Genomic DNA, 21,995 nt, shown 5'->3' with positions numbered 1-21,995 from the left:
TATATATATAGATATATTTATGAATAATCATATATATATATATATATATATATATATATATATATATATATATATATATATATATATATATATATATACAAACAAGAACCAAAAACACATGGGCTACTTGCACAGTGAACAAGTCTGTAGAAACCTGTTCACACCACCAAGAAACTTGAAGACACAAAAAGAGCACAGCAAAGGTCAAAAATACTCTGTTGTAAAGAAGTCACAGTAAATGAGCAAGTGCTAGTCAAAAAATGAAAAAAATACAGGGTATTTAGTAAATACGTTTTTTTGCAAAAAAATGTATATTAAGCTGCTCCACCAATCGCCAAGGTATACCCATAATAGAGCAGTCCTATCTAATGTATATAATCCCTATCTGATGTATTAAAAACTTGATCATCTGTATAGTACCTGTATAAGCAGGGTTCAGAGAGAAAATATCCATGTGGACATGCAGGATGGAACAGCTTTAGTGCAAGTGGCCCACAGAGGAGTGGTGAACTCCACAGTCTTGTAGAAACAAGAGAACAATTATAGAACCAAAAACACATGGGCTACTTGCACAGTGAAGAAGTCTGTAGAAACCTGTTCACACCACCAAGAAACTTGAAGACACAAAAAGAGCACAGCAAAGGTCAAAAATACTCTGTTGTATAGAAGTCACAGTAAATGAGCAAGTGCCAGTCAAAAAATGAAAAAAATACAGGGTATTTAGTAAATACGTTTTTTTGCAAAAAAATGTATATTAAGCTGCTCCACCAATCGCCAAGGTATACCCATAATAGAACAGTCCTATCTAATGTATATACTCCCTATCTCATGTATAAATTAGATAGGACTGCTCTATTATGGGTATACCTTGGCGATTGGTGGAGCAGCTTAATATACATTTTTTTGCAAAAAAACGTATTTACTAAATACCCTGTATTTTTTTCATTTTTTGACTAGCACTTGCTCATTTACTGTGACTTCTTTACAACAGAGTATTATTGACCTTTGCTGTGCTCTTTTTGTGTCTTCAAGTTTCTTGGTGGTGTGAACAGGTTTCTACAGACTTGTTCACTGTGCAAGTAGCCCCTGTGTTTTTGGTTCTATAATTGTTCTCTTGTTTCTACAAGACTGGGGAGTTCACCACTCCTCTGTGGGTCACTTGCACTAAAGCTGTTCCATCCTGCATGTCCACATGGATATTTTCTCTCTGAACCCTGCTTATACAGGTACTATACAGATGATCAAGTTTTTAATACATCAGATAGGGATTATATACATTAGATAGGACTGCTCTATTATGGATATACCTTGGCGATTGGTGAAGCAGCTTAATATACTTTTTTTGCAAAAAAAACATTTACTAAATACCCTGTATTTTTTCATTTTTTGACTAGCACTTGCTCATTTACTGTGACTTCTTTACAACAGAGTATTTTTGACCTTTGCTGTGCTCTTTTTGTGTCTTCATATACAGTGGGGCAAAAAGTATTTAGTCAGTCAGCAATAGTGCAAGTTCCACCACTTAAAAAGATGAGAGGCGTCTGTAATTTACATCATAGGTAGACCTCAACTATGGGAGACAAACGGAGAAAAAAAAAATCCAGAAAATCACATTGTCTGTTTTTTTAACATTTTATTTGCATATTATGGTGGAAAATAAGTATTTGGTCAGAAACAAAATTTCATTTCAATACTTTGTAATATATCCTTTGTTGGCAATGACAGAGGTCAAACGTTTTCTGTAAGTCTTCACAAGGTTGCCACACACTGTTGTTGGTATGTTGGCCCATTCCTCCATCCAGATCTCCTCTAGAGCAGTGATGTTTTTGGCTTTTCGCTTGGCAACACGGACTTTCAACTCCCTCCAAAGGTTTTCTATAGGGTTGAGATCTGGAGACTGGCTAGGCCACTCCAGGACCTTGAAATGCTTCTTACGAAGCCACTCCTTCGTTGCCCTGGCGGTGTGCTTTGGATCATTGTCATGTTGAAAGACCTAGCCACGTTTCATCTTCAATGCCCTTGCTGATGGAAGGAGGTTTGCACTCAAAATCTCACGATACATTGCCCCATTCATTCTTTCATGTACCCGGATCAGTCGTCCTGGCCCCTTTGCAGAGAAACAGCCCCAAAGCATGATGTTTCCACCACCATGCTTTACAGTAGGTATGGTGTTTGTGGGATTCAACTCAGTATTCTTTTTCCTCCAAACACGACAAGTTGTGTTTCTACCAAACAGTTCCAGTTTGGTTTCATCAGACCATAGGACATTCTCCCAAAACTCCTCTGGATCATCCAAATGCTCTCTAGCAAACTTCAGACGGGCCCAGACATGTACTGGCTTAAGCAGTGGGACACGTCTGGCACTGCAGGATCTGAGTCCATGGTGGCGTAGTGTGTTACTTATGGTAGGCCTTGTTACATTGGTCCCAGCTCTCTGCAGTTCATTCACTAGGTCCCCCCGCATGGTTCTGGGATTTTTGCTCACCGTTCTTGTGATCAATCTGACCCCACGGGGTGGGATTTTGCGTGGAGCCCCAGATCGAGGGAGATTATCAGTGGTCTTGTATGTCTTCCATTTTCTAATTATTGCTCCCACTGTTGATTTCTTCACTCCAAGCTGGTTGGCTATTGCAGATTCAGTCTTCCCAGCCTGGTGCAGGGCTACAATTTTGTTTCTGGTGTCCTTTCACAGCTCTTTGTTCTTCACCATAGTGGAGTTTGGAGTCAGACTGTTTGAGGGTGTGCACAGGTGTCTTTTTATACTGATAACAAGTTTAAACAGGTGCCATTACTACAGGTAATGAGTGGAGGAAAGAGGAGACTCTTAAAGAAGAAGTTACAGGTCTGTGAGAGCCAGAAATCTTGATTGTTTGTTTCTGACCAAATACTTATTTTCCACCATAATATGCAAATAAATTGTTAAAAGAAACAGACAATGTGATTTTCTGGATTTTTTGTTCTCAGTTTGTCTCCCATAGTTGAGGTCTACCTATGATGTAAATTATAGACGCCTCTCATCTTTTTAAGTGGTGGAACTTGCACTATTGCTGACTGACTAAATACTTTTTTGCCCCACTGTATATAAACTAGGTTTGTGACAGGGTGAGATACACGGACTAAAGACCAACAATGTGCATAACAAAAAAGTGCTCGTGTATTAAAAATAGGCCTCACTACCTCTGTACCCTACTGCTGTGCAGCCTGCCTAGCTGTGGAGGTTGGCACCCTACTGGTCAGCGGAATGGTGCCCCCACTCAGCGACGACTGGCCCTGGGAAGCCCTAATATTAAATCCCAGCCTGATAATGATCAGACACAGATGTGTAAATACACAAAAATGGCAAGGCACAAAAACATATATAGTTGCAGGGAGAAAAGAAAAAAATAAAAAAAAAACCCTTATCTTCAGCCGAAGATAGCCTAGTGCTTAGATATATGCATGGTAAACAGAGGGTGAGACCGATACTTATCAGTGTTGATATTTCATACGCCTCTACGCGTTTCACCCCAGCGGATCATCAGGAGGCCTTGATATGTAGATGCTGCATGGAATCATGCTTGGTGCACTTATATACATGTCTTAATGAGCTTATTAATAATGGGGCGGTGTGAGCATACCAAACAACAGAGCATGGGACAACGCCATTTTGGAGTAGTCCTAATATGATAGAGGGATACCTAGAGCCTATAGACTAATTGATGGCCGCTGCCTGTAATCGCGTGCTATAGTGTGTAAATTAGCCCCTACCATAGCGTTCTGCTCCATACAGGCAGGAAGTCCCGGTGTGCATTGCAAAAAAAAAAATAAAAATTAGCACACCAAGAACTCAGACTCACAGGGAGGAGGGGTGTGTGCGCTATCACATATGTCACCGGCGCCTGCGCACAGGACCCCGGAGTCAACAAATTACACTCACCAGCGCCGAACAGCGACATCAGCCGGCCATCCCATCACGAGCCCACACAACCACTCATGCGCAGATGGGGACAAACGAGCGTGACCGCCCACCCCCGCACCACCGGCGTGCGCATGAGCATGACCGTGTCCACAGCGCATGCGCCAGGCACCCCCAGACACGGGATTGATGCCGAAGGCATACTATACAAATGCGCCACCACGCACGCGCGGACAGCGCAAAGCCAAAACCATGGCAACGGCACATCTACCGCGCACGCGCCTACCGCTACGTGTCTCACAATGATGCAAGCATAGCTCATAGGTCCTGCCAGTGCAGCATACTGTGTGTACAGACACAGCCAATGGCTGCATTGCTGATAAAGACAGCCATACTACTGAAGATATAGCACACCCCACATAGGGGGAGGAAAAGAAAGGGTTAAAGGCAATATGCTAATACCTATCACTTTATTATATATGGATGTATTCCTACCAAAAAGATGATGTACAGCTGCTTTAGTTGTGGGACAGTTGTAATTATATACACCGCCAAAGATCAAGCATTTAAATGACCGGAATATTCAGCCCTTTTGCTGCACCACCATGTATATAGTATATATCAATACAATGGATATCATATCAGATACTTTACCCACATGTAAACACATGGGATTTGATATATAGTAGATGGCCACAGTCAATCCTGTCTATCCCTGTGAACTCACAGGGTGTATAGTGGTGGCATGGTCAGCCACAATTTAGTTTGTCGGTGCCCAGAGACTTAGAAAACTAAAGACACCAATACTAGAGTCTCACACAACTAAAGGGAAAGAGAGCATGGGTATATCAGGTCATAGGAAGCATGTATATGAGACATATTCATTGAGGCCTAATGGGGCCAAACAGTTGACCCGATGGATCCAGGCACATTCTTTCTGTTATAGAAATCGGTCGAAGTCACCACCTCTAGGGTTCGGTGTATATACCTCAATGATGCTGAAAGTTATTTCATGAACATTACCACCATGTTGGTCATTCATGTGTCTTGCTACCGGGGTGTCACGTTTGTGCTTGATATCGCCTATGTGCTCCCCTACACGCCTCCTAAACTCCCTCCTCATCTTACCAACATAGTCCATAGGACAACTGCATGTAGCCATGTAGATGAGCCCACTTGTCTTACAGTTAGCAAAGTTACATAGATAGAATTTTTTGCCAGTTACGGAACTAGTCACAAATTTCCCTGGTTTCATAAATTTATAGTTAACACATGCTCCACATTTGAAAAAACCACACGTCCTACGGTCCAGCCAGGTACCTTCTGGGGTAGATCTCTTAAAGTGGCTATGAACCAGATCATCCTTCAGAGACCTACCTCTCCTGTAGGTGATCAGAGGCCTGGGACCCACCTATTTGTTCAAATCAGGGTCAGATGTCAAAATGTCCCAGTGTTTAGCCAACACTTTGACCACTCTCTCATTCTGACTGTCAAAGGTCCCTATGATTCTAGTCTGGTCAGGATCACTGGCTGCGGGTCTACTGCATGATTGTAAGAGAGTACTTCTATCCAGAGAAAGGGCATGTTTGTATGCCGCTTCAATAACCCCTCTGGGGTAACCCTTTTCCAGAAATCTCATCTTCATATCTCCTGATTGTTGGATGAACGTTCCTATCTCCAAGCAGTTCCTTCTCAGCCTTATAAATTGGCCCCTGGGGATACCACGTTTTAGGGCTCTGGGGTGATGGCTATCCCATCTTAACAGGCTGTTGGTACTAGTGGGCTTCTGGTAGATTTGTGTGCTAAGGCAACCATCTTCGTTTTTTTGGATGTATACATCCAAGAATGGCAGGGTTTTATCATTGATGTCAAAGGTGAACATCATGCCGATGTTATTCGTGTTAAGTTCTTGAATAAACTCAATAAAGCCCTGTTTTGGACCCTGCCAAATAACAAAGATGTCATCGATAAACCTATACCAGACCCCCACAAATTGATGCCACCACTTACTTTCATCGGTAAAGACTATGGTTTCCTCCCACCAGCCCAGGAACAGATTAGCATACGATGGGGCACAGGGACTCCCCATCGCGGTGCCCCTGAGCTGGTGGAAGTACTTCCTGTCAAATATGAAAAAGTTTTTTGTGAGAGTAAATTGTAGAAGGTCTAGTACAAATCTACTGTGGGCCCTATGTTGAACTGCTCTAGATCTAAGAAAGTGGTCCACCGCTTTTAATCCCAGATGATGTGGGATATTGCTGTAGAGGGCCTTCACGTCTATGGAGGCCAAGAAGGAACCCTCAGCAAATTGTATCCCCTTGAGTTTGAGGAGTAGGTCAGATGTATCCCTTTTGTATGAAGGAAGGGCTAATATGAATGGTCGAAGTACCTCATCAATGTAGACACCGCAGTTTTGGATCAGTGAGTCCGAGCCAGACACTATAGGACGACCTTTTAGTGGGTCAAGCCCCTTATGTACTTTAGGTGTGGTATAAAAAGTAGCTGTAAGGGGGTGGGCTGGTAAGAGGAAATCATGTTCATTTTTAGAAATTAACCTCTCGGTGTGTGCTGCTTCAAGTATATCCGTCAGTTCAGTTTTGTATTGAGTTATGGGGTCAGAGCTTAGGATTTCATATGTGGTTGAGTCACTGAGGATGGCATTACACATTTTGATGTAATTAGTTTCTGTCATAATCACCAGGTTGCCCCCTTTATCAGAAGGCTTGATTATCAGTTTATTAACTTTCATTAATTTTTGTAATGCCTCGTATATTCACCCTTATATCCGTCAGTTCAGTTTTGTATTGAGTTATGGGGTCAGAGCTTAGGATTTCATATGTGGTTGAGTCACTGAGGATGGCATTACACATTTTGATGTAATTAGTTTCTGTCATAATCACCAGGTTGCCCCCTTTATCAGAGGGCTTGATTATCAGTTTATTAACTTTCATTAATTTTTGTAATGCCTCGTATTCACCCTGAGGATACGATTTCCTCACATCTATTAACAGTATGGCATCCGTATGCAATGCGATTTTAACATGAGCTTTTACATACAGCAGTTCTCTCTATGTAAAAGCTCATATTAAAATCGCATTGTAAAACACAACTGTAAACATCATTTTAATACAAAATAATCTTCAAAACATAAATATATATATCCAAAGAAATGAAAGCAGAACACCATAGTAGAGTCGATTCACGTGCAATTAATTGCCCATCTGGCAACGCTTTGGTACTCCTCCATGCACACCTCGGCAGGTTAGCCCCGGCGGGACAACCTGTCTGCATTGCCATGCTCGCTGCTCTTATTGTGTTTCACGGTAAAGTTGTACTGTTGGAGGGCAAGGCTCCAGCGTAGCAACCTTCCGTTGGTTCCACATATGGCTTGTAGCCAGCGCAGAGGGTTGTGGTCAGTTACCACAGTGAAGGTACGAGCGTACAGGTAGGGCTGCAAATGTTGCATGGCCCAGACCATGGCCAGGCACTCCATCTCGAGGGTGGAATAGGTTGCTTTCCTCAGCAGAAGCTTCCGGCTCAGGTACATCCGGGGTGCTCTTGGTTGCCCGAGCAGACCTGGCTGAGCTCAGCACCGAGGTCAGTCTGCACCAGGAACGGTCGACTGCTGTTGACTGCTTTAAACACTGGAGAGTTGCCCAGGGCTGTTTTCAAAGCCTGGAAGACCCCTTACAGCCATCGGTCCAGTTGACTACTATTTGGGGTAGCTTCATCCTGGTGAGGCCCGTCAAGGGTTTTGCCAGGCTACTATAGTTCTGTACGAAGCGCCTTTAGTATGCTGCAGTGCCCCGGAAGTACATCACCTGCTTCTTGGTCCTGGGGGTGGGCCAGGAAGAGATTGCATCCATTTTCCCAGGTTCTGGCCTTATGGATTTCCCGCCTACCTGGTGCCCCAAGTAGTGGACCTCTCTCATGCCCATCTGGCACTTTTGCGGCTTGATGGTCAGACCGGCTTGGTGAATTCGCCTGAGCACCTCCTGAAGATGCTACAGGTGTTCATCCCAGGAGGAACTGAATATGACAATGTCATCCAAGTTCACCAGCGCGTACTTCTCCAGTCCCTGAAGCAGGTGGTTAACAATCTGTTGGAAAGTGGAAGGGGCATTCTTCATACCAAAAGGTGGACTAGTACAGTCCGAAGGGTGTAATAAATGCAAATTTCTCCTGCGCCTCAGGGCTCAGGGGAATCTGCCAATATCCCTGACTCAAATCCATTATGGACAAATATTCTGCGCCAGCTATCCTCTCAAGCAGCTACTCGATGCGCGGCATGGGGTGCACGTCAGAGGCTGTGATGGCATTGAGTCCCCTGTAGTCCACGCAGAACCGGGTGGTCCGATCCTTCTTTGGCACGAGAAATACAGGTGAGGCCCACGCGCCCTTTGACCCTTGAATCATCCCAGCTGTAACATCTCATCGATTTCCTGGCACATAACCTGTTGCACCTCATCAGAGATTCGATAGGGTGTTCGCCGTACTGGGGCATGATTCCCGGTGTCCACCTCGTGGACCGCTAACTCAGTCCTTCCAGGTCGGTTTGAGAACACGGCCCGAAAGGGTTCCAGCGTGGTCCGCAGCTGCGACCGCTGAGATTTGCTTAACAAGGTGCTTACCTCCATGTCCTCGATGGACCCACCGGCCTTGGCTTGGGACAGCATGTCCAAGAGAGGGTCTTCCTCCCCATCTTCGGGCAGGCTGCAGACCTGTAGGACGTTCGTGATGAGTCTTCATCATTTTAACGTGAAAGGCCTTTCGCCTACCCCGAGCGTGGTCAAGCGTGACCACGTAACTGACTGGGTTGAGCTGTTGGACGATGTATGGGCCTTCACAGGCTGCCTGAAGCTTATGCTTTGGTATGGGGACCAGCACCCACACCATTTGACCCACCTGGTAGGTCCGCTCCTGGGCTTTCTGGTCGTACCAGTGCTTCTGGTCAGCCTGAGCCTGCGTCATGTTGCCATGCACCAACTGCATCAAGGTCTGCATTTTGTCACGGAAGCGCATGACATACTCTACTATGGACACTTCAGAAGGGTTCAGTTCTCGATAAGCGAATAGCAGGTGTGGGAGGTACCGCTCCCAGTTCCGTCCTTGGGTCTCAACCTGCTTGAAGGTACCGTTGAAGCACTCACACAAGCCATTGGTCTGTGGGTGATACACACAGTCGATACCAGATGCTTCACCTGCATTTTCTTTCAGAGAGCCTCCATTAGGCTAGACATGAATTGGGTCCCTGAAATGGAAAGAAGGTGGGTAGCACTTAATCAAATACAATTACACCATACAGCCAGGTGCTACTAAATGCGCAACCAAAGTTATAAATAGTAAAGAAAAAGAGAGCAAAATATAGTGCACACAAGGCACTAATAAATATAAAGAGGCTTTATTACAACAATGCCAAGACAGACAAAAAATACAATTAAAAACAATTAAAATCATGATGGAGTGACATGCAAGACAATGAAAGGCAAATGAAATAGGAAATGTGCAAAATTACAAAAATCTTCAAAAATTATTATAAAGGCAGTCAATATTGTGAATACATGATAGGGGAGAGTGGTTGCCTACAGGACTGAACTCTAAGATAATGGGTAATTAACCTTTAACTATAACATGTATATGTGCAATGTTTCAATGAATTTGCTTGAAAGAACACTGCAAGCGCTAAGGGATAAGGTGGTGGAAGAGGTGGAGGATGAGGAGTTAGAAATGCCATCTGCTTCTGGACAGTCTGCGCCATGTGTTTCTCTCTGTGCAGCCAGCACTTCCGGGCACCAACTGGCGGTATTGGAGCCCGGGGAATCCAGGAGGAGCAGAATAGAGGCAGGTTAATGTCTGTTGTTGTGCCAGCATGGCGGTCGCTGGACACGTTTCCAGATACACAGCAGGGGAGCAGCTGGCGTTACTGAACCCCACTGACACATGAGCGAGTGTTTTTCTCTGGGCAGCCAGCACTTCCGGGCAACAACTGACAGTGTTGAAGCCCAATGCAAGTAAATGGGCTCAAATCGCGGGAAAACAGTGCAGCAGAAAGCTGCACGGCTTTCCATTTTAAAGCATGTTCTATCTTCCTGGCGATTACCGCTGCGGTTTTAAACTGCCGCGGAATCGCCAGGAAAACAGCAAGTCTGAAAGAGGCATCCCTATGATGTATACAGGTTTGCTGGTTCACAGCCCCCTTGCAAAGCTCCCCAACTCCCCATGTGCTCAGTCCTTTACTGGCTTTACACAGTGGGGAAGCCCTACTCTTTTCCAGGACGAAGCACATGAGGAGAGGGGGAAGGGGAACTTTCCAGAGGACATCTTATAGGGGCCATCAACCATAATGGAGCAGTGTACGGGGGCATATAATATGGAGCATCTTATGGGGGCCATCAACCATAATGGAGCAGTGTATAGGGGCATATAATATGGAGCATCTTATGGGGGCCATCAACCATAATGGAGCAGTGTACGGGGGCATATACTATGGAGCATCTTATGGAGCCATCAACCATAATGGAGCAGTGTACGGGGCCTATACTATGGAGCATCTTATGGGGGCCATCAACCTTTATGGAGCAGTGTACGGGGGCATATACTATGGAGCATCTTATGGGGGCCATAAACCTTTATGGAGCAGTGTACGGGGCATATAATATGGAGCATCTTATGGGGGCCATAAACCTTTATGGAGCAGCGTATGGGGCATACGGATGAGAGCAGCAAATTACAGAACGGTGGTGCAGGATGGGAGCAGCACATGACAGAACGGTGGTGCAGGATGGGAGCAGCACATAACAGAACGGTGGCGCAGGATGGGAGCAGAACATGACAGAACGGGGGTGCAGGATGGGAGCAGCACATGACAGAATGGGGGTGCAGGATGGCAGCAGCACATGACAGAACGGGGGCGCAGGATGGCAGCAGCACATGACAGAACGGGGGTGCAGGATGGCAGCAGCACATGACAGAACGGGGGTGCAGGATGGAAGCAGCACATGACAGAATGGGGGTGCAGGATGGGAGCAGCACATGACAAAACGGGGGTGCAGGATGGGAGCAGCACATGACAGAATAGGGCAGCACATGACAGAACGGGGGTGCAGGATGGCAACAGCACATGACAGAACGGGGGCGCAGGATGGCAGCAGCACATGACAGAACGGGGGTGCAGGATGGGAGCAGCACATGACAGAACGGGGGCGCAGGAGGCAGCAGCACATGACAGAACGAGGGTGCCGGATGGAAGCAGCACATGACAGAACGGGGGCGCAGGATGGGAGCAGCACATGACAGATCGGGGGTGCAGGATGGAGCAGCACATGACAGAACGGGGGCGCAGGATGGGAGCAGCACATGACAGAATGGAGGCGCAGGATGGGTGCAGCACGTCAGAATAGAGGCGCAGGATGGGTGTAGCACATGTCAGAATGGAGGTGTAGGATGGGTGCAGCACGTCAGAATGGAGGCGCAGGATGGGTGCAGCACATGTCAGAATGGGGCGCAGGATGGGAGCAGCACATGTCAGAATGGAGGCGCAGGATGGGAGCAGCACATGACAGGATGGGGGCGCAGGATGGGAGCAGCACATGACAGGATGGGGACGCAGGATGGAGCAGCACATACCAGGATGGAGACCATATACCAATATAAATGCTCACCACCCGGGCGTAGAATGGGTTCAATAGCTAGTATATATATATTGCTACTTACCCCTTTGCTGAGGTATTGGCAGACACGGAGGGTCCTCTTCAGTCCTCTTCCATGTATTTCCACATTGTGTGAAAATGTCATCGTATCTGAGGGAATCCCTTTCAGGATTCCTAGCTAGGGATTCCCTTGGTCAAGAAGACTCTCCACACAAGTCGGGACCACAGCAAAGGGGAGAGAAGTGATTTTTATTTTCTGATGAGCAAACTCAGAACATTGCCTGTTTGGGGTTGGTGTGGTTGAACCCGAGCAGGCAATGTTTGATACGAACCCTGAACTTTCCAGATCGGCTTTGCTCATCACTAGATACAGTATGATATGCAATGGATGACAAAAAGAAGCTATTAAGTGTAACACCACTAGTACATGACAGTAAAATGATGGTCACTTGTCTTAGATCAGGGGTGTCAAACTCATATTCACCAAGGGCCACACCAATTTAATGGTTGTCACCAAAGGGCCATTTGATACTGAAAGACCACATGTTCCCTGGATCTCACTGAAATAATGGAGAGCTATAACTGCAGTTTCCAGTCACTTGTCATTGTCATTGGTGCTGAAAGTTGCTGATAAACAGCTGGTTCAATGCAGAATACAACTGGACCCTATTCTTGGCCTAATCTGAGGAATGGGCATCAATAGAAAAAGGGATCCTGAAGTGAGAATACCACTTTTATCTGCTGCTCCATTCTTTGATATATTGACAGAGTGTTCTGTGAGGGCTAATCCCAAAAACCCCTTCTGAAGACCTGATAAAGAGGCTCTGCAGAAGCTGGTTAACCACCACTTTAGTTCAGCAAAACCAATATATCAGTTCTGCAGAGATGGTTGGTGGGATTAACCCTGTAGTCAGTCAACAATCTCCCTGCTTCCATACATAGCCTGCATTAAAGGGGTTTTCTCATGCAAAACAGCAAAATAAGGCAGCATGCTTTCAGCAATCATGTTGTGGTAAGCATGCTGCCGATCTTCCCCTCCTGGTACTTACCTAGAGGTCTTCTGCTATCTTTGGCTGATCTTCTCCTGGCTGTGTGGGCTGGCGATCGCCATGCTGGATCTGGAGGCGACCACGAGTCCTCTCCTTCATCCCAGCTTCCTCTTCTGCTGCCTGATCTCATCGTGGCACTGTGCATGTGCAGCAGTGTCTTGGTGACAGGAGAGGCATCCTGCCCCCTAGATTGACTGATGAATGGAGTAGGAGTGACGTCATGTCAGTGACCTGCCTAGAGACATTCGGCCTCACTGCTGTGGCATTCATCATGCTTCATGGATCAGTCATTTAGGCAAGATGAAAAGACAGCGAGAAGCAGAAGAAGACATCACGGGGAACCTCTGACCCAAGGAGCGGCAGCTGCAACAGGGTAAGTATGTCAGGTTTTTTTTGTTCTAGAGTGATAACACTCCTTTAAGGTCAGCCAGAAGAGACACTGGGTGAGCTGCTGAAAAGGCAGCCACAGGAATCCCCAGCAATTGGGGTCCTGTATATTTTACCCCCAGGTATGTTAAGCCTTAGATGTTTTGTTCCCTGCATGTTGACACCAAAAGTTGCAGGTGAAACATCTGGGCTCAAAATGTTAGGGGCAAAACATCAGATGGCGACACATCCAGGGACAAAATGCTGTAGGAGAAACATTCGGGGACGAAACATTCCGGGGGCGAACTGTTGGGGGTAAACTGCGGGGGGCCAAACAGTGATGATGAATGGGAATTCACGAACTACAAGGGTACAAACATTTGGGGGTGAACTGCTGGGGGCGAACTGCCGAGGGCGAACCATCTGGGGCGAACTCCCGGGGGTGAAACATCTGGGGCGAACTGCCGGGGACGAAACATCCGGGGCGAACAGCCGAGGCGAAATGGGAGAACTGCTGGGGGCGAAATGTGCGGGGGCGAAACATCCTGGGGTCCAATTGCTGGGGACGAAATGTGCGGGGGTGAAATGTACCCAGGGGCGAACTGCTGGGGGCGAAATGTGCGGGGATGAAATGTACCCAGGGGCTAACTGGTAGGGGCGAACTGCTGGGGGTGAAACATCCAAATCCCGTATTTTACATGTGCATCAGGTTAGGCTAGTAAAGAGTAAATCAGATTACTCGTATTTGTGCTGATTTTATGATGGGGGGTGCCATTTTGCAGTTCGCCTCAGGCAGCAGAGAGGCTAGGTTCACTCCTGCACTGTGCGGCCCTCCAAAGAAATGCCACCCCACACCATTATTGACCCACTACCATCGGTCATGCTGAAGGATGTTACAGACAGCAGATCGCTCTGTCACATCTGCTCAGTCTGAACCTGCTTTCATCTGTGAAGAGCACAGGGCGCCAGTGGCGAATTTGCCAATCCTGGTGATCTGTGGCAAATGCCAAGAGTCCTGCACGATGTTGGGCTGTGAGCACAACCCCCATCTGTGGACGTCGGGCACTCAGACCATCCTCATGGAGTCGGTTTCTAACCAGTTGTGCAGACACATGCACATTTGTGGCCTGCAGGAAGTCATTTTGCAGGGCTCTGGCAGTGCTCCTCCTGTTCCTCCTTGCACAAAGGCTGAGGTAGCGGATCTGCTGCTGGGTTGTTGCCTTCCTATGGCCCCCTCCATGTCTCCTGGTGTACTGGCCTGTCTCCTGGTAGCGCCTCCAACCTCTGGACATTACGCTGACAGATACAGCAAACCTTCTTGCCACAGCTCGCATTGATGTGCCATCCTGGATGAGCTGCACTACATGAGCCACTTGTGTGGGTTGTAGAGTCCGTCTCATGCTACCACGAGTGTGAAAGCACAACCTACATTCAACAGTGCCCAAAACATCAGAAAGCATTGGTACTGAGATGTCGTCTGAGGTCTCCACCTGCAGAACCACTCATTTATTGAGTGTGTCTTGAAAATTGCCTATAATTTCCATCTGTTGTCTATTTCACTTGCACAACAGCATGTGAAATTGATGGTCAAACTGTGTTTTTTCTAAGTGGACAGTTTGATTTCACAGAAATTGATGGTCAAAAAGTGTTGTTTCTAAGTGGACAGTTTGATTTCACAGAAGTTTGATTCACTTGGAGTTATATTCTGTTGTTTAAGTGTACCCTTTATTTTTTGAGCAGTGTATATATATAAGTATATATATATTCAAAGAAGAAGAAGGCAGCACTCCATTTTTTCTTTATCAAGTGTGCAAGATTTAATCAGACCCACATGTCTGTACAAAGTTTCGGCTCTGCATGAGCCTTTCTCAAGCTTGAGAAAGGCTCATTCAGAGCCGAAACGTCGTGCAGACATGTGGGTCTGATTAAATCTTGCACACTTGATAAAGAAAAAATGGAGTGCTGCCTTCTTCTTCTTTGAATCTATGGACTTTGGATAACCGGTGGACGGGTTGCCTGAAGGCTCTGCACCCAGAGATAAGTGGAAGTGTTATGCTGTTCCTTTTCTAATAATAATAATATATATATATATATATATATATATATATATATATATATTCTAAATGTGTTATCTTTACAGTGGGGAAAAAAAGTATCTAGTCAGCCACCAATTATACAAGTTCTCCCACTTAAACAAGACGAAAGAGGCCTGTAATTGACATCATAGGTAGACTACAACTATGAGAGTCAAAATGAGAAAACAAATCCAGAAAATCACCTTGTATGATTTGGCAAGATTTATTTTGCACATTATGGTACAAAATAAGTATTTGGTCATTAACAAAAGTTCATCTCGATATGTTGTTATATATCGTTTGTTGGACATGACAGAAATCAAACTTTTCTGTAAGTTTTCACAAGGTTGGCACATACTGTTGGTGGTATGTTGGCCCATTCCGCCATGCAGATCTCCTCTAGAGCAGTGATGTTTTGGGCCTGTCACTGGGCAACAAATACTTTCAACACCCTACAAAGGTTTTCTATGGGGTTGAGATCTGGAGACTGGCTAGGCCACTCCAGGACCTTCATATGCTTCTTATGAAGTCACTCCTTCATTGCCCTGGCTGTATGCTTGGGATCATTATCATGCTGAAAGACCCATCCACGTTTCATCTTCAATGCCTTTGCTGATGGAAGGAGGTTTGCACCCAAAATCTCACAATACATGGTTCCCATTGATTCTTTTATGTACATGGATCAGTCATCCTGGTCCCTTTGCAGTGAGACAGCCCCAAAGCATGATGTTGCCACCCCCATTCTTCACAGTAGTTATGATGTTCTTTGGATGCAACTCAGCATTCTGTCTCCTCCAAACAGACAAGTTTTGTTTCTACCAAATAGCTCTACTTTGGTTTCATCAGATCATAGGACATTCTCCCAATACTCTTCTGAATAATCCAAATGCTTTCTAGCAAACTTCAGATGGGCCCAGACATGTACTGGATTAAGCAGGGGGACACGTGTGGCAGTGCAGGATCTGAGTCCCTGGCGGAGTAGTGTATTGCTGATGGTAGCCTTTGTTACGGTGGTCCCAGCTCTATGCAGGTCATTCACTAGGTCCCCCCATGTGGTTCTCGGATTTTTGCTCACCGCTCTTGTGATCATTCTGACTCCATGGGGTGAGACCTTGTGTGGAACCCCAGATCAAGGGAGATTATCAGTAGTCTTGTATGTCTTCCATTTTATTATTATTGCTTCCACAGTTGATTTCATCACACTAAGCTGCTTGCCTATTGCAGATTCAGCCTTCCCAGCCTGATGCAGGGATACAATTATGTTTCTGGTGTCCTTTGATAGCTCTTTGGTCTTCACCATAGTGGAGTTTGGAGTGTGACTGTTTGAGGTTCTGGATAGGTGTCTTTTATACTGATATCAAGTTCAAACAGGTGCCATTACTACAGGTAATGAGTGGAGGACAGAGGAGCCTCTTAATGCAGAAGTTATAGGTCTGTGAGAGCCAGAAATCTTGAATGTTTTTAGGTGACCATTTAAGGAGGTAGCGGAGGACCTCGGTGCTCCCTTTCTGCTTCCTGTGTGACCCCCGTGCACTTTATGTAAATATGTTACAATTACCATGTACTACCAATGTATTGCCTGGCACTGTGTTTATATTGTGTAATGTGAGGAGTTTCACTTTAAGTGTCTATGTATTGCACTAAGTTAGGGACAATTGAGAGTTAAAATGTGGGCTGGATTAGCAGCCAGAAAAAGGAAGCAGGAAGCTGCTGCTTCTGTAGTAGCCCAGGCACGTTTGCCCTGGGCAGAGATGCAGCAGCAGCCAGGGCAATGGCAGACCCCAGGACGAGATATAATCTCTTGCCCAGGACTTAAGGACCTCAACACGGGTCCCAGGACTTGGAGATGGCCTCGCTGAAGGGACTTTAAGCGTCCAGATTCCAGTGTATGGACTACTGCTTCTACCGGCCACCGTGGCTGTTGTGGATATGGCCGAGGGCAATGCTAGGGAAAGGGCAGGAAGCCAGTGTTGTACTTCATTTCATCTCTGTTATTAAATTTCATTCCCTGTTGGACTGCAAGTTGTGTCTGAGGATTGTGTCCATCCAGTCTATCTCTGTGCAAGGTGCCGGGTTGTCTACTGACTGTGGCTTAGTTGACTCAGGTTGGACTATGACCCCGTGTCACCTTGTTACACTTGGCATAGTCAGCAGGATGGACCCCCGCAACTCTACAACCCTGAGAGTAACTGAAGAAGTGCCTGAGATTTGTGATTTTGAACTTGGGACTTGTGTTTTGTTGCCCGCCACGATAGCATTGCAGATGGCGGCTGACAGAGACTTTTTGAAGTTGATCACAGTAAAAGAGATGAGGATGGCGGATGTTGTTGATTTGAAAATGGTGCCGACCGCTACCGAAGAGGAGGCAGCTGTTGGCGCGAAAATGGTAGAAGTTGCCGCCTTTCATGGGTGTCAGAGAGAGGATTTGGCGAAGGTGGTGCCGCCCTGGGAAAAAGGTCAGCCCAAAATGGGTGCAGGTGAGGACAGAGTTCCCATCTGTGCAGCAGAACCCAAGGAAACAGGTGGAACAGCCAAGTGTGGTCCCATCCACAAATAGGTGGAACCCAAAGAAACCAGACAGCATATTTGTGAGAGGGACGTCATTGCCTGCTGACATGGAGAGAATTAGCATGTCGTTTCGCAGAGGCATTAGCTCCCAGGACTGGAGGAGGTCCAAGGCCTGGGTGGAGATGGCATAAGCTTCGAAGCCTGGTAGTTCGGAGGACCTGGAGGAGTGGCCCTTCCTCCAGCGGACACACCAGTCACTGGTGGAGACCAATGCAGGCGAGGAGTACAATGAGTTGGTGATGCCCGGGCTGGAAACTGGGGGAAACCGGAAGACCCAGGAGGCAGCTTTGAGGGGGATCATGGTGGTCACAATCACCAGCATCGGCGGCTGTGCCAGGGGACTGCCACTGCATGCAGCAGTGTGTATGGAGTCCCCACCCGGCTGTCCCGCTATTTATTTTCTGCCCCTTTACCCCCTGTGGCCCCGCTATCATCAACAGAGGTGTCCCGGCTTCCTATTCCAATGTCATCCCTGTTAGCGATGGCCCCTGCATCCTCACTTGCCGCACCTGTTCCGGTCGACACCAGCGGCCAGAGTGTGGGAGAGCCTCAGCTGCAGAAGCTCACAGGATCCACTGAGTGATATAGGAGAAGAGTTGGAGGGAGCGCTGTATCATCCAAGGGTTACAGCACCACGGTGGAGGATCTGCAGCAGGCCAGATGAGCAACGGTGTGGTCCGGTATCTTAACCAGAGCAGGGGCTATGGATTTCTGCAGGAGCTGGAGATTGGAGCTAAAGTATATGTTAATGCTGGCTCCCTCATGTTCCGTGGTCCTCTCCAGGAGGGGGACCATGTGGCCTTCATCAAAGAACAAGGACCCCGGGGGCCCTACACAGTGGCTGTGAGACTGGCCTCTGGGTGGGAAGAAAATCCACCGCGAGAGGCTCAGCATGTGGAACAGCCAGTTGCCACGGCTGCAGTTGCTACAAATGTCCTGGAGAGAGCGGCGCCTCAGAGCAGCGAGGCGGCCGCCAATGTATCAGCAGAGTCGGAAGCTCTGGGGACAGCGGGACCACTGCTGGGGTGAGTGCAGAGCCGGAGGAGCAGTGGGGACTACTCCTCCTGCAGCAGGTTCTCAACCAACATCTATATAGTCATATAGGGTCTGAATGCAGCCCATTACACAAACCAGCGGCCATGTGTGGATTAGAGAGGCCACCTTTGATTTAATTTGGTGCCGGTTGCACCCAGAAAAAAAAAATCAGGGACTGTTGTGCATCTCTGAAGGGGCAAGGAACGGTGCCAAAGGACTATGGCGTCTGACGTGGCCACAAGATGATGGCCATGTTTCATTGTTTTTCCCCTCCTCCCAGTTTGTTTGCACCTGTTGGTGCTCCCCTTGTTGGATCGTGGGACCAAATCCCCACAGGGTTTAACTATGGTGTACTTTGGATGCGGCTGCTACAGAACTGAACTGTGTGACCCTGGACAGTGCCCCATTTTACCCTTGGACTAGCCCACTTTTAAAACGCAGCCCACCACCATTTAGGGGCCCGTGGTCCCCTGAAAAGAGGGAGGGGGAAACTACCAGGCCTGAATAGGGCCCACCCGTGCTAAAGGGCCGTCAGGCTACTGTGGAAGACATGTGATTTATGGACTGCAAAACAATTTTTTTGTTACCATAGACTATAAGTTTTAAGGACTGTGTTTCTTTTGAGTCCTGATGGTCTCAGGAACAATGAGACCAGGGTCACGTGGACTCATACATAGAGGGAGAGAGACTGGAACTCTTATGCTAACGTCACTTGGAAGTTGTTACACAAAATTTCATGTATACGTTGCTGCTCATTATGTGGAGGTTGTCCTGGCCGGGACAGCCATGATTACAGGAGGGAGGGGTGTAAGGAGGTAGTAGAGGACCTCGGTGCTCCCTATCTCCTTCCTGTGTGCCCCCCCCCCCCCCCCCGTGCACTTTATGTAAATATGTTACAATTACCATGCACTACCAATGTATTGCCTGGCACTGTGTTTATATTGTGCAATGTGGGGAGTTCCCCTTTAAGTGTCTGTGTTTTGCACTAAGTTAGTGACAGTTGAGAGTTAAAATGTAGGCTGGACTAGCAGCCAGAAAAAGGCAGCAGGAAGCTGCTGCTGTGAAGAGGTTCAGTAGCAGCCAGGGCATAGCCAGACCCCAGGAGCCGATAGAACCTGTTGCCCCAGACTGAAGGGCAGTAACAAGGGCATTGCCAGACCCCAGGACAGAATATAATCTGTTGCCTGGGACTTAAGGACCGCAACACAGGTCCCAGGACTTGATAAGGGCCTCGCCGAAGGGACTTCAGGCTTCCAGATTCCGGCGTATGGACTACTGCTTCTAGCGACCGCCGTGGCTGCTGTGGGTACGGTCAAGGACATTGCTAGGGAAAGGGCAGGAAGCCAGTGTTGTACTTCATTTCATCTCTGTTATTAAATTTCATTCCCTGTTGGACTGCAAGTTGTGACTGAGGATTGTGTCCATCTGGTCTATCTCTGTGCTAGGTGCCGGGGTGTCTACTGACTGTGGCTTAGTTGACTAAGCTGGGACTACCACCCCGTGCCACCTTGTTGCAATCAAATACTTATTTTCCACCATAATTTGCAAAATAAATCTTGCCAAATTAGACAAGGTGATTTTCTGTATTTGTTTTTTCATTTTGACTCTCATAGTTGTGGTCTACCTATGATGTCAATTACAGGCCTCTCTCACCTTTTTTAGTGGGAGAACTTGCACAATTGGTGGCCGACTAAACACTTTTTTCCCCACTTTAACTTTAGGCCTTTTGGAGATTATTTCATGTTCAACTTGCTTAACTTTTCACAATAACAGTAATTTTGACCAGGGATGCCCAAACATTCCCACGCCACTGTATTCTATATTCCTGAATGCACATGAAAGTGTGACATGTTCAATCTGTAAAACTGTCACTGCTTCCACTGTGCTACTCCTGAAACCAGTCATGTGTTGTGCATTTGTATAATCAGGGTGCTCCAACAGTGTAATAGTTGGTACAATGCACATCTCAATATATAGTACACAGATAAAAACCTAATTGACTTCAGGGAAAAACGAACATCTACTGTCAAAAGTAAATGAAATATATTATCTAAATATATAGAATTTGTACTGAGGATGTAGCTTCAGAAACAAGATGGCAGAAAATACAAAGTGTAAATTCAAATGTATATCCTGTAGAAAAAAGTTCATAAACTGCAACTCCCTCCATTGCCTGACAGATACTGTTGAAAGATATCACGTAACATTTTAACATGGCACCTGATTAACAAACATAGAAGAAAACACCATAGCGTTCACTATTTTAGAGCTACGTATTATTAAATAATGTTATTTCTCTCTGCAAACCACTGAATACTGACATTAAACTCTAAAAACCATCATGCAGCCAGACAGCTGAACAATTGACGCACTTAAAACAAGTCAGTGGCTATATTGCATCTGTACCTTTAGATAAAAGGGAAAGATGAAGTGACTATGAATTTTAGAGAAATCCCACCTATGATGAATGTACAAGGATACAAATATGAAATACAGAACAATGATGAAAATACAAAATTATGGCAATGCAAAATATATTTACCAGGATATGTTGTAAGAAGTATAGTGTTCAAACTGCGTTGCTGCAGTTCTTCCCTCTTCAATTCAGAATATCACTTCAGTAAAGCTTGTTCTTCCCACTCTTGCTTCCTGATTGCAAGGCTTAGATTTATAAAAATTCCTGTTTTCTAAACTAAATGTGTCATACAAATCTATTTAAGTATTCATTTTAAGTACAAATCTAAAAAAAGACTACAAAAAAACTTACACAAAGACAAAAAATCTATAGAAAATAATACAACTAAATTGCAGTATAAAATTAAAAGTCTAAACAATATCTTTGTAATGTCCTCTCTCAAAGTTGAATTCTAGTCCCTTCGGTTCCTGTGGCTGTTTTAACAGAAGTTACTCTTTCCTTTGGTCCCAACCCTGGAAAGGCTGTCTGTCTGAAGTCCAGTTTCCTTTGTTTTAACAATCCAAGCCCTCCCTCTCTTCCTGGACTCAAATAAGAAGAATAGAATTCACATCTCACAAAACCTAATTAGGCAGGAGGACAAGGAAAGAACAAGGTAAAAGGCACGCTGCTGTGTATAGATATAAAATCAAATGGAATATTGTCTTAGATAACCGTCCAATCCTTTCTCATCATTTTCCCCTTCAGTAGATCCACCATACATATACGGCGCTGTGGGAGGTGTGTTCCGGCCAGCCGCCGTACACGTATGGCGTGAGTACTACACTAGTGAAAAAGGGGAGCATAGACACTAAAGATTTTGTAAAAAACATATAACAATTTTATTGATATACAAATTCAAGAAATAACATACAAAAAATAATTATACATACTGGAAAAAATACT

At 46.0% G+C, this 21,995-nt stretch overlaps 1 protein-coding gene across 4 annotated transcripts in view; it reads right to left on the bottom strand.

Moving 5' to 3' along the window:
• The window catches only part of RASIP1 (Ras interacting protein 1), a 764,894-nt gene extending 743,339 nt beyond the window's left edge, over positions 1-21,555 (bottom strand). For all 4 annotated transcript variants that reach the window (XM_069742476.1, XM_069742477.1, XM_069742479.1 and 1 more), the window contains exon 1: positions 21,180-21,555. The gene's annotated coding sequence lies outside the window, so the exon portion shown is untranslated. The remainder of the gene's footprint in view (positions 1-21,179) is intronic.
• Between the last annotated feature and the right edge of the window lie 440 nt (positions 21,556-21,995).

This window comes from Ranitomeya imitator, chromosome 10 (assembly GCF_032444005.1).
Source record: "Ranitomeya imitator isolate aRanImi1 chromosome 10, aRanImi1.pri, whole genome shotgun sequence".
In the NCBI taxonomy this organism is placed as follows: Eukaryota; Metazoa; Chordata; class Amphibia; order Anura; family Dendrobatidae; genus Ranitomeya; species Ranitomeya imitator.
This window is presented reverse-complemented; position numbering and strand designations above follow the sequence as displayed.